Source organism: Miscanthus floridulus, chromosome 18, assembly GCF_019320115.1.
Source record: "Miscanthus floridulus cultivar M001 chromosome 18, ASM1932011v1, whole genome shotgun sequence".
Taxonomy (NCBI): domain Eukaryota; kingdom Viridiplantae; phylum Streptophyta; class Magnoliopsida; order Poales; family Poaceae; genus Miscanthus; species Miscanthus floridulus.
Genome location: NC_089597.1, coordinates 116,698,172 through 116,713,453, shown reverse-complemented (window position 1 = coordinate 116,713,453; position 15,282 = coordinate 116,698,172). Strand labels below are relative to the sequence as shown.

Genomic DNA, 15,282 nt, shown 5'->3' with positions numbered 1-15,282 from the left:
CAGAAAATAATATTTTTCCTATTACACACGCTTACATGAAAGATCATCAAATTCAGGCAACACCGCGGTTGAAATTAATTAGTGAACTTGATCTGGGAGGAATCCTAGGAGAAAAGATACATGCAATGGGTTTTGGCATATAAATCCATCCATACATTTCCCCTACAACAATATACTTGTTGCAGATACAAGATCTATCAAAGCGTAGATGGGAGAGAGAGGGAGGAAGAGGGGGTGGAGACAGGAGAGTGTTTTTTTTCTTAGGTAACAGTGTTGTGCAATTAATACTTACCGGATTGATGCACCGATCCACTAAAATCAGTGGATCTTGTTCTTCGCCTCCGGCCATCACCTGAACTGGAGGAAGAGCATCCATGCTGTTCTTAGTCACCTGCTTCTCCATGTCTTTCATGCTCTCCTTCGCCTACGTGCGTGGAACAATAATAAATAGAACAGAAATTAATCTTGTAAAAGGGGAAAACTCATAAGGCATGTGTCTATATAGTTATAAGATGGTCGGTAGTCACCATGCCGATGAGCTTCCTGATGAATCCGCGCTTCTGAATCACGTGCGAAGGTGTCCTTCTGTGATTCCTCTCTTGCCTGGTCTCTCCTAGCTTGTTTTTCGTGCTCTCACTCTGATTGATTATAAGCAGACGCAAATTAGGAAGCAGATCGGTATCTAGTACTTGATCTAGGGTCCAGAGGAAGAGAAAGGGGAGGAAGAGGAGACAGGAAGAGGAAAGCGTGAGGGCAATAGAATTGAAGGCAAGAATTCACCAGATCGATCGAATCGCATAGCTAGCACGGACTACGGGACGAGAGCTGATGGCAGACGATGAGGGGATTTGTGTTAGCATGCACGATGTAAGAACTTAGAAGATAGTAGTAGCTTGCGATGGGTCAGGAGAACATGGCGGCTAGCTCCTTGCAGTGGACCTGGGGCGGCCGCGGCTTCTGTCTGCTGCGCTTGCGCGGGCAGGTGTAACTAGGCTGGCGCTGGCCGCTGGCTGCGTGATGCCTTCCGCACGCGGTGGCGACGCGGAGGTGTGTCGTCTCGTGGTCTGTCGAGGTCGAGGGTACGTACGTCAGAATTCAGAAATGGAGGAAAAATTGCGCAGAGAAAAAAAAATATTTGAACCGTTGTCGTCGTTTCGGCGGACAACGGACAGAGAGGTATATGAGTCAAGTGTTGACTTGGCATCAGCATCACCAGCTTAATTTACGTACTCTGCTGACAATTAACGTACTTGACACCGTAACTTTTATTTACTTTTCAATCGACGGACAGACCTTATCCCAAGCCTCGTTTAGTTCCTCTAAACTCCTGAAAAATACACTATACAAAAAGAAGATTTTCCGTCACATCAAACTTGCGGTACATGTATGGAGTATTAAATATAGACGAAATCAAAAACTAATTGCACAGTTTGTTTTAATTTTACGAAACGAATCTTTTGAGCCTAATTAGTCAATATTTGGACATAAATTCATAAATACAAACGAAATGCTACAGTTGGAAATCTTCACTATGCAAAGTTTACCTGCGCGTCCAACTAAACACCGCCCAAATTCCCAACTATCTCGTTCTTATCATCCCGGAGCTTACATATGTTCTAGAAGACAAGAGGCGGGCGGGCAGTGAAAAGTCAAAAGTCCAAAAAGCAAGAAGAATAAACAGAAAAGCAGCACCAGACCAACCAATCGAAATAATAAGCATTGCCATCTTTCTCTGAGGGGCCATTTAGATCTTTTTATTTTGGAGGAATTGGAATCTACTTAATAGACTAGGATATTTGGCTTTGAATTTGACATTCCACAATTTTCCAAAGTTTACATATTAGCCTATCTCAGATTCATAGGGTGGGTGATGGAAATTGATTCTATAGATCACCAAACGATGTTTCTACTTTACAACTTATAACACGCTCTTCAACTCACTCCATTCGGTAGAAATGCAATACATAAGTATCTCTCTCGTATGGCCCATAACAATATACAAATATATTCTATATACAACCATATAAGCTTAATTAATCTGTGTCTAAATTATGATTATTAAAATAAATTCAATTACAAGGATTCAAACAGGGCCTAAGAGAAAAGCATGCATGCATCGTGTTACATATCTGAAATTATATTTGAACTTCGCTAGCTGAGAGCATATATAGCTCACCAAATTAACATACCAATAATAACAAGAAGAAGAGGAAAAAATTATACTAATTACGTAGTGAAATGGTAAGAAAACGCTCAAGCATATGAACATTGTATTTAAATATGATAATAAGTGGAGAACAGGAGGACATATATACCTGTGAGTGCATGTGACCAAACATGTCGTGGGAGGAGAGCTAGCTCCTATCCTTTGGTTGTCTGTTGGCTCTTAATCAGCCAGTGGAAGAGCTTAATAAGCTACTAGGTCAAAGGGGGTCATATGCATGACCCCTCTTCAATCTTGAACTTACTTCCGAAAACACTTCATCTTCAATTGATTTTGGTTAACAAATAAATTTGAGCACTTCATCTTCAGTTGATTTTGGTTAACAAATAAATTTGAGGCAACATGGCAGGAGAGTACATGCATATATAACCAGCGACGAAGCCAGGAAAAAATTTAGGTCGGGTTGAACAAAAGTCTACGGCGATTTATCTCTACTATGGCCCCACACAATAGACATATATATAATAGCTTGAATTAATATTATATTGAAAACGTCGACCAACGACGAAATTCACAAAATACAGCATGAAAAAAAAAGATGAAGTTCATTCATACCGAAAGGACCAATTGTGAAACTAATAAATCCCCCCCCCCCCCCACATTATTCCTCCGAAGTAGCAACCTACACAAAATAGACATAATCGATTAGTCATACATATATTGATATATAGACCTCCAAATTATAAATTTAGAAGAGAATAGAGCGTACCACTACTTTTTTAGGCAATAATATACGTCGCTTTTTCATCTCTTGAAACCGCTTTTTGATCTTTTCATTATCAATCTTTCTAAATATCTCCTTCTCAGTATAACATATCATCAAATCATTGAGCCATTCATCACCCATTTTATTGCGCAAATCTGTCTTTATAATGTTCAAGGCTGAAAATATCCTCTCAACTGAAGCTGTTGCCACTGGTAGTATCAAGATTAGCTCAATGAGACGATAAACCAATTTATAAGATGTGTGCATTTTAGTCTTGACCATAATTTCAACAACTTTTCCAAGCTCAGTGCATCCAAGAAAGTCTAGAGTTCTTCTAGCACGGTTGACAAATTGTGTAAGATGATTTGGCAAAACAGCAAGTTCACCAATATCAAAATCATCGGCATAAATTTCAGCAAGCCTCACAAGTTTCTTCACATCAAAATTAGAGAAGGAGTCCCTTGGGTTAAAAGCAGCCATGCATACTAATAATTCTGAACTAGTTTCACTGAACTGATGATTCATCTCAGTCAAGAGGGCATCAATGGCGACCAGAAAAAGCTCAACATGATAGTAATGCATATTTGTTACCTTTTGCTTCCTTCTTCAAGGTGTCCCTCTAACATTTATTTCCTTATCCATATCTGGCACTTCAATCTCATTCTTCTCACAGAATGTTATCACTCTTTTGAGTAATGGCTCCCATCCATTTTCCCTCATATCCTGCAAGCTATCTTTCACATCTGAGATCAAATGCATTGCTTCAACTATGTCTTGATCCTTCCTTTGCAAAGCTTGTGACAAAATATCTGTCATGCTCAACAATTGTATCATCAAGTGCAGGATGAACACAAAATCAAAGCTCTCCATTTTTTCAATTAAACCTAAAGCTCGACCATTATTTCTTGGTTTAATAGAATCTTTTTTCACTATCTCAAGCACATCTATGATAGCCTCCCACATCACCAAAATGCGAAGCAAAGTTTTAAGATGTGAACCCCATCTTGTATCTCCTGGCCTAGCTAGGCTACTTTCTTGATTTAAACCTTTTCTAGTCATAATCTCACCCTTCTCAATCTTTTCTAGCAACACATCCTGATGCTTTGCAAGCAAGGCATCTTTTCTCATACAAGATGCACCCACATTGCTGACTATTAAAGGAACATAGTTAAAGAAATCTGCAATGTCTGCACTAGAAGTGGAAACAGCAACAACCACTAATTGTAATTGATGGGCAAAACAATGCACATAGAAAGCATAAGGATTTTCATCACGAATCAATTTCTGCACCCCATTAAATTCACCTCTCATATTAGAAGCTCCATCATACCCTTGCCCACGAAGCATAGAGATAGACAAATTGTGACTTGAAAGCATATCAACCAAAGCTTCTTTCAATGCAATAGCTGTACAACTCTGAACATGCTGAAGTCCAAGAAATCTCTCCACCACTTGCCCTTTATCATTCACAAACCTGCACAATACATTTTTTTATATGTTAGTATAATTGTAGAAATAATTGTAATAAAATCTATGCACAAAATAAGCTCTGACCAAAATTGCAATTGTGGAGTATTAACCTTAGAATGACTGCCATTTGCTCTTTTATTGATACATCCCGGGACTCATCAATAAGCACTGAGAATTTTCTACCTCGAATCTCATCCATACTGACAGCTGTGACTTCCTCTGCACAAGCTTTTGCAAGATCCTTTTGTATATCTGGAGATATCATCTGGCAATTTTTAGAACCTTTTTCATATACATCATTGACTATATTTACCTTATCTTTATACCAATCAACCATCTCTCTGAACATACCCTTGTTGAGGGAAGTACAACTCTCATCATCTCCACGAAAAGGCTGCCCTTGATATATAAGAAATCTTGCAACATCTAAAGATGATGTTAGACGAATCTCATATCGCTTTTCTTCCTCCATGCTTACCTCAACTATTCTTCGACCCACACTAGTCCTTTGGTTCATAAAATCATCACACTTTAGTATAGCCTCTGTATGATTCTTGGAAGCACTGTGCTTCTGAAAAGTATCCTTAGCATTCTTCCAATTTATATAACCTTGATGTGCAAAGACAGAAGTCCCAAATTTTTCAGGCTTTCCCGAATTAAAGAAAAGATAGCAATATAAGCAAAAAGCAGCATCCTTGGACTCACTATACTCTAGCCAATCAAATTCATCAAACCAAGACTTTTGAAACGTTCTCCATTGATCAACCATCCATTTAGAAGGAAATTTAAATTCATGAGGTTGGGTTGGACCACTCAAAGCATATGCTCTCTTTAATTGGTCTCTAATTGTTGGATCATAAGAATCAATTGGTTTGCGTTGTGCAGGGTCAGCAATTAGGTTTGAATGACTAAACTCTTCCCTCAGTTTCTTTGGTTGACTTGTGCTCTCATTAGTATGTGGAGTTGAGCCACTGTCACTGCCACTTGCACTTGAATAGTAGTTCATCAAAGTTCTTTTCGACATACTAAAAATCTAAAAAATTGAAATCTATCATAATCAAACATTCAACACACATCATGGACTGCGTACTCAATTTTACAGTTAAAAATGACCCTTAAAAAATCACCTACCTGCTCTGTTGCTTGGCTGATGCTCGCCTGCCTGCCTCCAAACTCCAGAGCTTCGCAGCACTGCACGCTGCGGCCGCCGGCGCCCGCCCGCCCACCTTGTGTAGTCGTGTCCTTGCCTACGGCTGGCCTCCTCGGCTCCCCGCCGTTGTCCAGCAGCAGCGCGCCCGCGCCGCTGGGGCAAGGCCGGCGAGCGCCCTGGCCGCTGTGCGTCCGCGCCGCTGGGCCGAGCGCCGTGGCCGCCTGCGTCCCGCCCCGGGCGAAGCCACCAGAAGATGCAGCGACGAAGGAAGAGGAAGCCGCCGCCGCCGCTAGAATGTCAAGCGAAGAGGAGTCGGGATGGGAGGGAAGGGATGCAGCGGCCGATGGTACCCCGTACCCAATAGGGTTTGTTTCACGATTAGATTTGGGCCTGTGTTGTGATGTTCTGTCTCTATGAAGGCCCAATAACTAAAAGAGCCATTTTTTTCCATTTCTAAAAGATTTTAGCCCTTCCTAATCCATATAATTAGGCAAAAAAATTAAGGTGGGGCTGAGGAGGGGCTCCACGTTCCCTCGATCGGTAAGTCCGGGCGGAAGCCCCGGTAGCACGGGCGCTGGCTCCGTCGCTGTATATAACACCTCCTAGGGGCTGAGGCTCGAAGCAATGCCATTGGCCATGGATATAAGGACCTCGATCTGCTCCCACTCCACTGCATGCATAGGCACAACCTGTGACCAGTTAGAATATCTGCACCACTCAACTACCGGAACCTAGCTTGCAACATAGCGCCTGGTGGTAGTTGAGTGGTGCTAGTTGGCCTTATTATTTAATTTGTCAGTCGTCGCTAAAATATATATACAGTACGTACATCCTTTTCAAGATTTTGTCTTCGATGCAAGAATTTTACTCACAATGTCTTCTTTAGCATCACATACCGGTAAACATGTCCAATATATATATGGCATCACAGTCTGATTTGTGTCTAATTAAAATGTAACAGAGTGCATACAACTTGTTCAAAAAAAATGATGTATATCAAGGTCAAGCTCTTTTCCAATGAAATTCATTACTAAGAGTTGGAGGGTGTAGGTAGCATGCTTCATTGAGTTGCAATAACATAACATTTGGTAAGAGAAAACACCAAATTGCTTTAGATCCGATAAAAGAATTGCCCCATCGTTATAACTTTGGTTAAACTTTAAATCATTTGACTCCTTGAAAAATGAGAATTATATCCTTCTGTGGACGGAGGGAGTACCAATAAATAATGATAATTTTTAATAACTTGCATGCTTCCAAGATTATATTTTGGCAGCAGATCGCATTGCAATCCTGCTCAACTGCCAAGTACTGACATAAGTGTACTGAGTTTAGCACAAACTAAACCTAAAAGGTCCTTCTCAAACTTGGTATTCTCCAATAAATTCAACTTCACCACGAGATGCCAAATAATATGGTCAAAATGTAACATGTATAGTATTACTATTGACTAGCTAGGTTCAGCATGTGGTGGCAACTTATTACAGTTCACTTTAGCACTTAGTTGCATGTTGGAACCTTAGTTGCATGCTGAGACATGTTTATTAGCACATAGCACTTAGTTGCATGCATGTTACACTAATAGCAAGGTGCTTTACTAGCAGGCATGTATATATGGAACCTTAGTTTGCATGCAGAGACCGTAACACCTCTGGTGTTACGAACTTACTTAGCACCTAGGTTAAGGCCTTAAGAAATCTAGCCAAACGAGTTTTCAAATTTTAACGAGTTAAAGCACACATGAAACAAAAAACAATTTCTGTAAACAGAAACAACATATAACGTGTGTATAGTGTTTATGTAAAAATGATGAGCAAATAGTGTAGATAAGAGTGCAACTTTAATTTTTGGGAAGTGAATATTATTAACTAGCGCTTTTGGGAGCTCAACATCGAGTCTGACATTTAAACTAGAACTTTTCGTTGAATCATCGAGAATTTGAACTCATGTTTAAAATGTCATTTTTGGTGAATTATATTGAGCAAATAGTTAAATGGTGCTTAAATATTTTGCTCCTATGGGTTAGTATGAAGTATGGATTATTGTGTGAAATGCTTATTGGTTGAAATTAATAAGGTTTAGACATATTAAAAATTGTGACGAAAGCGTTAATGGTTGTTAGTTCTAACCGGACTCTTGCCCTTTCTAAGTCTAAAAAGGGAGTAGACAATGCCATTTTGGCGTTTAAGTTCTAACTAAAATGCTTAAACACTAGCTTCATGTTTTCGTATTGTTGGTTGCTTCTAAGTGAGTACTTTAGCATAGTATAGTTCACGGATGAGTTGGAGTTGGTGTGGCGTCGCAAAAATTGCCCTAACTTCACTAGAATGCACTGTCGGTTTTGTTTCGGGTTTCGATCGTGAACTGGCGTTCAGCGCGACGAGCTCATGTTGGCATCCTTCTATCCCCCTCTCTGGTTGCTCTCTGGCCATGGTGATGGGTTTGCTAGGTCGCTAGTAATGTTGACTTTTGGATTGGGAATTAGTTGGGCCTCAATTGTGATCGTTAGTAGTTTTCGCTTCGCTTTAAAATGCATTAACGTCACCAAAAGCAGTCGCTCGGTCTGAGTTCACGGTCACCGCGGGCACAACGTTGTTGGTGCCAGGCTCACATCGTGACCAAGCTGCGGTCGTTGGCTAGCTCGTGCGCCAGGCCGATGCCGCGCTGCACCCTGGCCTTGCGTTGGCCGACCCGGCTGGCTGCGGTCTGGTTCCATTACCGCGGTGTGCGCGCCAACATCCAGCCACCGAGCTGCATGCGTGGTCGAGACGGAGCTGCGGCTATCGCCGCCTTGCAGACATGGCGCTCGCCTCGCCCTTCATTTTACCTACCGCGTCGTGTCTCTGAGCATGTGCCGCTGCCCACCGCGTCTAGGTCGACGACCCTGGTCACAACAGCGATGGGATGCCTTCCTGCCTCACTTGCCCTCGCTAGTCGACGTTGGGGCGCCCTACTCGGGTCTGGCCATGCCATTCCGAGCGCTTCGTGCCAAGCCTTGAGGTCTCATCATCCATACGCATAGGCTTGTATAGCTGCCACCATCAAGCGGAGCCACCCATCTTAACTTGCCGTCTCGATGACCGCACGGTGTGCTGAGCCACCGCTCCTCCTTTCCTCCTAGCGCCAGCGGCTTTGCCGTATAATTCCTCGCTCTAGCGAGTAGCTTAGGAAGTAGGCTAGCCATCTCTTCCCCTCAAGCTCGGTCATGCCCTACCAACCGACAATTTGGCCTTTTGCTCATCGTCGGTCATGGGCGCCGCCGAATCGGTAGGTTGGGAGGTAAGGCATGTTGGAGCGGTAACAGTTCAATTGCTCGTAACCCTGAGTTCTCCTTGACTTCCTCCATCCGGTGCTCGCGCTATTTTGCCCAGGGTGCTCGTCGTCGGTAGGGTGACGCGTCGTTGTCCATCGCAGAGCGCTGCCGCCCCCCTCGGTCGCATGTGGCCAGCCCTGTTTGGACCGTCTCTAACCAAACCATCACCACGAGCAAGCTCGTTGTAAGATCCTCATGCTCACTCGCTCACGCGTTAGTCCTCTAGCGGCTCTAGCTCATCGAAACTGACACGCCGCCGCCGCGGATAGCCGCTCGCCGCTGCAGCTCCCGCTAGTGTGTCTCTAAGCCCCTAGCTGCCACCCATCTTAGCGTGTTTAGCCGTAGATGGCAACCGACCCGCTAAATGGGTCCACGGAGGCCCATGGTGGCCGACGTGGACGCCCAGTGCCACCGCGCCACCGTGCATGGGGTGGCCGGGGGTGCGCTTGGGGAAATTTAGAAAAATCCAAGGGGTTAAGTGAATTCGCCAGAGAAAGGAAGAAATAGTATTAGGACTTAGTCGTGGTTCGGGAAAAGTCCGAGGGCTCATTTGCTAAAGTGCCCGCACGCGGGCTCCCCACCGTGGGCCGTCTCGCGCGTGGGCCGCGCCCCGCGCTGGGTCACTGGGCTGCTGGGCCAAATTAGCTACCGCCGGTTTTTCCCCTTTTTCTTAAGCAATTCCTAATTTAGTTTCTAAGCAAACTTGTAAATTCAATATAAATTTGTGTAGTTGGCCAAAAATTGTGAAACTAATTGTGTTAGGTTCCTAAAATCATGATCTATCTGCTAGTATATTTTGTTCACATAGTTTTATAATATTTTTAGGAGTTATCTAATTAATTTGAGATGCTTAATATTGTAAGATATAAATTTGTAGTAATTTTTTGTGATAAATTGGCTCTGAAACTTTCACAGAAAATTCCTAACATTATTAGGTGCTCACTGTAATTTTTGTAGCTCTATAATAATTAGTTTGCTAGGGTAGCTAAATGAGTCCCCGTTCAAAAATATTTATTTAATCAATAAAATGTCCAAACACCTTGCCATTTTAGAACTAAGACATTTTTCTGGAGACAAAGCCTTACTTGACAACATGGTACGTAGCCTAATTCGTTAGTCGTTAGAGCTAGCTCGTTAGCTTGAGAGGCGTAATCATATTTTTAAAAGTTGCGGTTACCGTTGATTAATTGTGTCTCTACGTTGCATCCACGTATGTCATAATAGGAACAACGATGGATCGTGGAGATGATCGGAGTAGCAGAAAAGATAGTGCCTTGATGATCGTGTCACTACGATGGAATACTAACTTTTGGTTATATCTTACCCAGGCAAGCTCCGACGCATAACCTCTATTATTGTGCACTTTATTTTATGCTTGTGCATTAAGTTTTAAGGAGATGAATGAAAACCACTTGCATATATATATCCTTATCCTATGAGTCCTAATAGTATGTCAGGATCGTGTAGATTGCTATGCTATAGGATCCGGTAGAAGTCAAGTGATTACCTGTCACTCTCGAGAGATAGGAAATATATTATTGTTGTTATTATATTACTATCACATGGAATATATATGGAGGATAATTAGAGACCGGGCGGAATGGTACTTTGGATCTGGACTTGGTTAGGCATTTGAGCGAGGCTCGGATTGCACTTGTTTCGCCTATGTCGATTGAGGACCGTCTATTGCTGTGGATGGTAGTCAGGTCACAGACTCATTATCCTGAGCACATACTTGCTTATGGAAGCGGGAAGGCTCGTTGCGCTCTTGTCGTGGGTTCCGGCTCTTTTCGGTCCGATTGATTGGAGACGGGGAAAGGTGGAGGTCTAAGCACCATACTGAGACTGGGTCTCAGGTGTTGGGGGCTTGGAGTTCAAGTTTGGATGGGACCTGGACCCCTTGACAGGAATGGAACGGGTTGGTCTTGTTTGTGTCCGGGGTACAAGCGAGGCGTGTGTTTCGGGGTACCCAACTAGGATACATTGATTCGCGAATCGCCGTTTCTGTAAAACAGTACCGACTTGGCTATGGTCTAACACCGTAGTAAGAACTGGAACTTGAAATGTGATAAAATGGTTCTAATTGCTTACCACCTGCTTGAAACTAGCATAGGTGCTTACGTAGAATGGATAGTTAATGAACTAATGATGACTGCTAATAAAATTTAATATAAGGACGCACGTTTAGTACTGCTTCCGCAGATGCAATAACCCACAAGCCAAATAAGCCTTGCATAACCTTGGAGTCTTTGATTTTCCTCCTGTCAGGTAATTCTTGCTGAGTACAATCGAGTACTCAGGGTTTTATTCCCCCTGTTGCAGGTGACCGATGGATGGTAGACGACTTTTGAGTGTGGAAACCTCCTGGTGGGTTTAGCGAGGATTTCCTTACGTTGCTGACGTAGTGTTTATTCAAAATTTTCACAAAATGTTTTTGCAAAGGAAATGACTTACAGCCTGTTATCATTCCATGTATATAAATGTTCCTCATGTTAGCGCTTAAATTTGTCGTTATATACATTTCCACTGAAAACTCTGATAACATTGTTATATTCCGTTGTTATAAACAATTGAGGTAATATTCTGTTACTGTAATAAAGTGATGTAAGAAATGGCTTAAGAATGTTGTAAGCTTTATTCTCTCGTTTATGATCCTGGTGGAAAAATATAGATTTTTGAGTTCTTCCTTGGGGTGTGCTCGACAGAACTGCGTAGTTTAGTGTCCTCTCTTGAGTATTTACTGTCTAATGGAAGACAAGTACTCCTGGGAGACATTAGATTAGGTGGTTCTGCCACTGAGACATGTTTATTTATTAGCAACCACCTATGGCAAGAGAAAGAATAAGTAGTTCAGCTTGATGTAATCACATCAATTACCTAGAACTGTTGCGCAAATCCATTTGGATCAGGTCCTTGTGCAATACTGTGGAAGCTGGTTTATTTATCAAAGGATCGATCAGGGAAAAAATGGAGTTGCAACTTACAGATAATCATTATTCATGTATATGGCTGCTCCATGCATGCATCTCGTAAGTTTGAATGCAGCACCTTGTCTATATGATCCCCCCGTCATCTGCACAAAAAAGTGCTTGTTTTAGGGGCGCAACAGATACATGTAAAGTCACTTCACTGTAGTCAGCAGTGGAATGATCAGAAGGACTAAAATTTAATCGCGTAGAAAAATCTGGACCAATGCGGTGATTATTATATAAAATTTGCAACATTGTTCAATGTGTGACAATTACAAATTAATAACTCATTCCCATTCCTCTCTGTTGCAGTTGCAGTATACTGATCAACATCGATGAGCTTATTGGTTGAGTATTAAAATGGAGGTCACTGGTATGTAGATAGATACCAAAAGGGGAAAGTCCATGGGCAGCATTTTATTCACAGGGGAGCTGGTATTACAATTTACAACGTGAACAAGAAATAATTACAAGCTTGTCGATCATTAAGTGGCATACTGGCATGGCACATGATCAAACACGAGCCCAACGCCCAAACTCTAGAAATCAGATCAGAAATGTAGAGGAAACACACAGAACCCCTATCCCCTATGCAGCTGCTGCGCATGAGCGGATCTTGCTAGAAGAACAATCCCCTGAGGAATCTCTCCGCACGCGCGGCAGCCCGCCCTGCACCGGCCCCGGCTTGCGTGAGGAGAGCGAGCCAGGCGCCGGATTATGAGGACGACGAAGCCCACGAATTTGTGCTCCAGGTTAGCGGAGGGGTTCAGGACCACGGCGTTGATGAGCACGCAGCAAACCCAGACAATGAAGAAGCTCGCGGCCTGCAGGCGGCGGTCCTCGAAGTCGATGAGCTGCTGCAGTGGGCCACAGAGGCCGCCTCCTCCTTCCGCACCTGCGGCCGCGGGCTGGAGTGGACCGTCCTCGTGATCGATGCGCTGCTCCATGGCGCCCAACAGACTGCCGCCGCCTCAGCCGTCCGCGACGGCGGCGGCCGGGGCAGGGGCTTCCTCGCCGCGGATCTCGTACATCTCCATGGATCTCGCTCGTGGATTTGTGATTTGTGTGGGGGGTGGGTTTAGCGGTTTAGGGTTCCCAAACCGCTCCTTGGTGTAGTTTATGTTTCTTTTCTTTTGGAAGTCTGAGGTGGCTATTGCTATTGTTGCGCTCATTTTAGAGGCTGGGGCACGGTGTGAACTGAACGTGTGTCTTGTTTCTTCGGCTGGAAGGTTAGGTATTTTTGGCTTTCTCTTAGGCGGTTGGAGGTATATTATCATTAACAATGGCCTGAGCTTAATGGGCCTCAACAATTACATGGGCGTCCGGTTTCTCTCTCACAGAGATGTCTTGCTTTTAAGATGGGCCTTTTTAACCTTTCAGAAAAAAAAAGGATGGGCCTCTTAAAAACGGGCTGCTCTAGATGTTTGTTGTGCTCGACAGCACGTGGGGCAGTTCCAGATGAACTTCTGCTAAAAAAAAGTTCCAGATGAACCTGTTTCGATCCTCATAAAAAATCAACGTATGTTCCAGGTTTCATGTACACCCGTAACGACCCGATGCATGGCCATCCTTTGGCTCAAACTAAGTAAGCCTACATATGGTAGCAATAGGCGATACGGGTTCGGCAAATCTAAACTGCCAGACATCGATTATTTCTAACGAAAGTCGAATTTAATCTGCAGGTTCATTGTTCAAATCCCGACGCCCATAGTAAATTGAAAAGATAAAATGATTATCTCAACATCTTAGAAAAGATAGTTGCAAAAGGAGTTTAAAGGGCAATGCAAACTATACGACCTCTATCACCCATACAGCTGCTCGATCGATGCACATCAAAATTTAGCCAGGGAATGGCTAGCGCTGCGGCTAGCAGCAGTCTTACAAACTGCATAGATGCTGACAAAGGACACATCCATGCTAGCAGGCGCCGATCTAGAAATCCGAAGGTGAAGAGGAGCTCCTAGTTCCATTCATCTTCTATCTCTAGCCTATCCTTCTAAGCTTCCATAGCTACAATAAATTTTGTAAGAGCGTTTCGTTCCTCGGTGCTAGATCTACCCCTGGATTCATGGATTCTAGTACGCGTTTGAAGAAAAGAGACAGCAAGGCGAACCCGCGAAGATGAAAAACAAATAAAGTGCAATTAACATATATATACCACCATGTCGTATATATACCACAAGATTCGTTGACAAGTTCCAAATAAAGGCTAGTGCTGGCATAAACAGATTGTAAGAGTGTGTTTTATTCCTCGGTGCTAGATAGATCTACCCCCTGGATTCATGAATCACTACGTAGAAAACGATTTTTAGAAACAGATTGATTTTTTTTTGTAGGGACGGCTGGTGATGGAGCCGCCCCTACAGTAGCGTGCTAGGGTGCCCAGACACCAGCCGGGGCGGCTCCATCACCAACCGCCCCTACAAACGGAACAGCAGGGGCGGCTAGTGTTACGAGCCGCCTTTACAAATGGGGTCTGATTTGTAGGGGAGGCTCAATCACCAGCCGCCCCTGGAAATGGTATTTGTAGGGGCGGCTGGTGATTGAGCCGCCCCTACAAATGGCCCCGTATTTATAGCACCGATTTGTAGAGGCGGCTCAATCACCAGCCGCCCCTACAAATGCCCCCCATATAAAACAGATGCAGCTCCTTCTTCCTCCTCGGGTCACTCACTTCAACCCGTGAAAAAAAAGGTGGGAAGGCCTTGGGCACCTCCCAAAAATTGCTCTACTAAAGGGGGAAGGTTTTGGTCTCAAATCCTTTGATGTAGAGGTTGTAGAAGGTAAGAAAATGCTATTCCAATTTTTTTTTGAAGTTTTAATGGTTGGTTAGTGAGTAATTAGAGTTTTGTTTTTCTCTCTCTTCTATGGTGTTTGAGCTATTTATGAGCAAATGAGACCCAACTTTTAAATGTACTAGGATAAATTAGGGAGGGAAACAAGATCATACCCTTATTTGGTCCATGTTTCTTGATTTTAGTGAACCATTAGTTAGTTTTATGGATGTTTCATGTGCATGTGATCTAGATCTAGGGTTTGGTTTTTTTATTAATTTCGTTTTTGTAAATTTATGTTTGATAAAATTGGACTAGGGTTTGTATGAAAGATATTGGGTAAAGTATAATTATTGCTAATTGTTGTCTTTGAAATTGTTTATTGTAATCAATAAATATGTATTTTAATTATTTATGGATAAATGGGTCATTAATTAATTTTTCTCTACCATGGTGTGTTTGTATGCTTCATGTAATTATATTATATTTATATTCATATATATCTGAGGTATATACAATTATTCTCAAATAATTATTACTTTGATTCATTTTTATATATATCTGAATAAGTAGTCCTTTAATGTTTGTTTTGTTATTGTTGTAAAAGATGGAGTACAGGAACTCTTGGATGTATGGTTCGTTAAGGTTCAAGGCAGGTTTCCGTGAAGAGGTGGAT

The 15,282-nt window shown here is 42.8% G+C and overlaps 1 long non-coding RNA gene and 1 pseudogene across 3 annotated transcripts; both read right to left on the bottom strand.

The window, feature by feature from the left end:
- Window positions 1-289: 289 nt before the first annotated feature.
- On the bottom strand, window positions 290-2,560 carry LOC136519482 (uncharacterized). Of its 3 annotated transcripts, XR_010774934.1 has the most exons (4): window positions 2,316-2,560; window positions 781-1,064; window positions 528-638; window positions 290-424 (listed from the first exon to the last, which is right to left on the bottom strand). It is a non-coding gene; the product is annotated as an uncharacterized lncRNA (long non-coding RNA). The 3 variants fall into 3 exon arrangements; XR_010774935.1 differs by lacking the exon at window positions 781-1,064 and having other exon boundaries at window positions 2,316-2,486; XR_010774933.1 differs by lacking the exon at window positions 2,316-2,560 and having other exon boundaries at window positions 781-1,261.
- Window positions 2,561-2,825: 265 nt separating this feature from the next.
- LOC136524446 (uncharacterized) lies at window positions 2,826-12,779 on the bottom strand (annotated as a pseudogene).
- Between the last annotated feature and the right edge of the window lie 2,503 nt (window positions 12,780-15,282).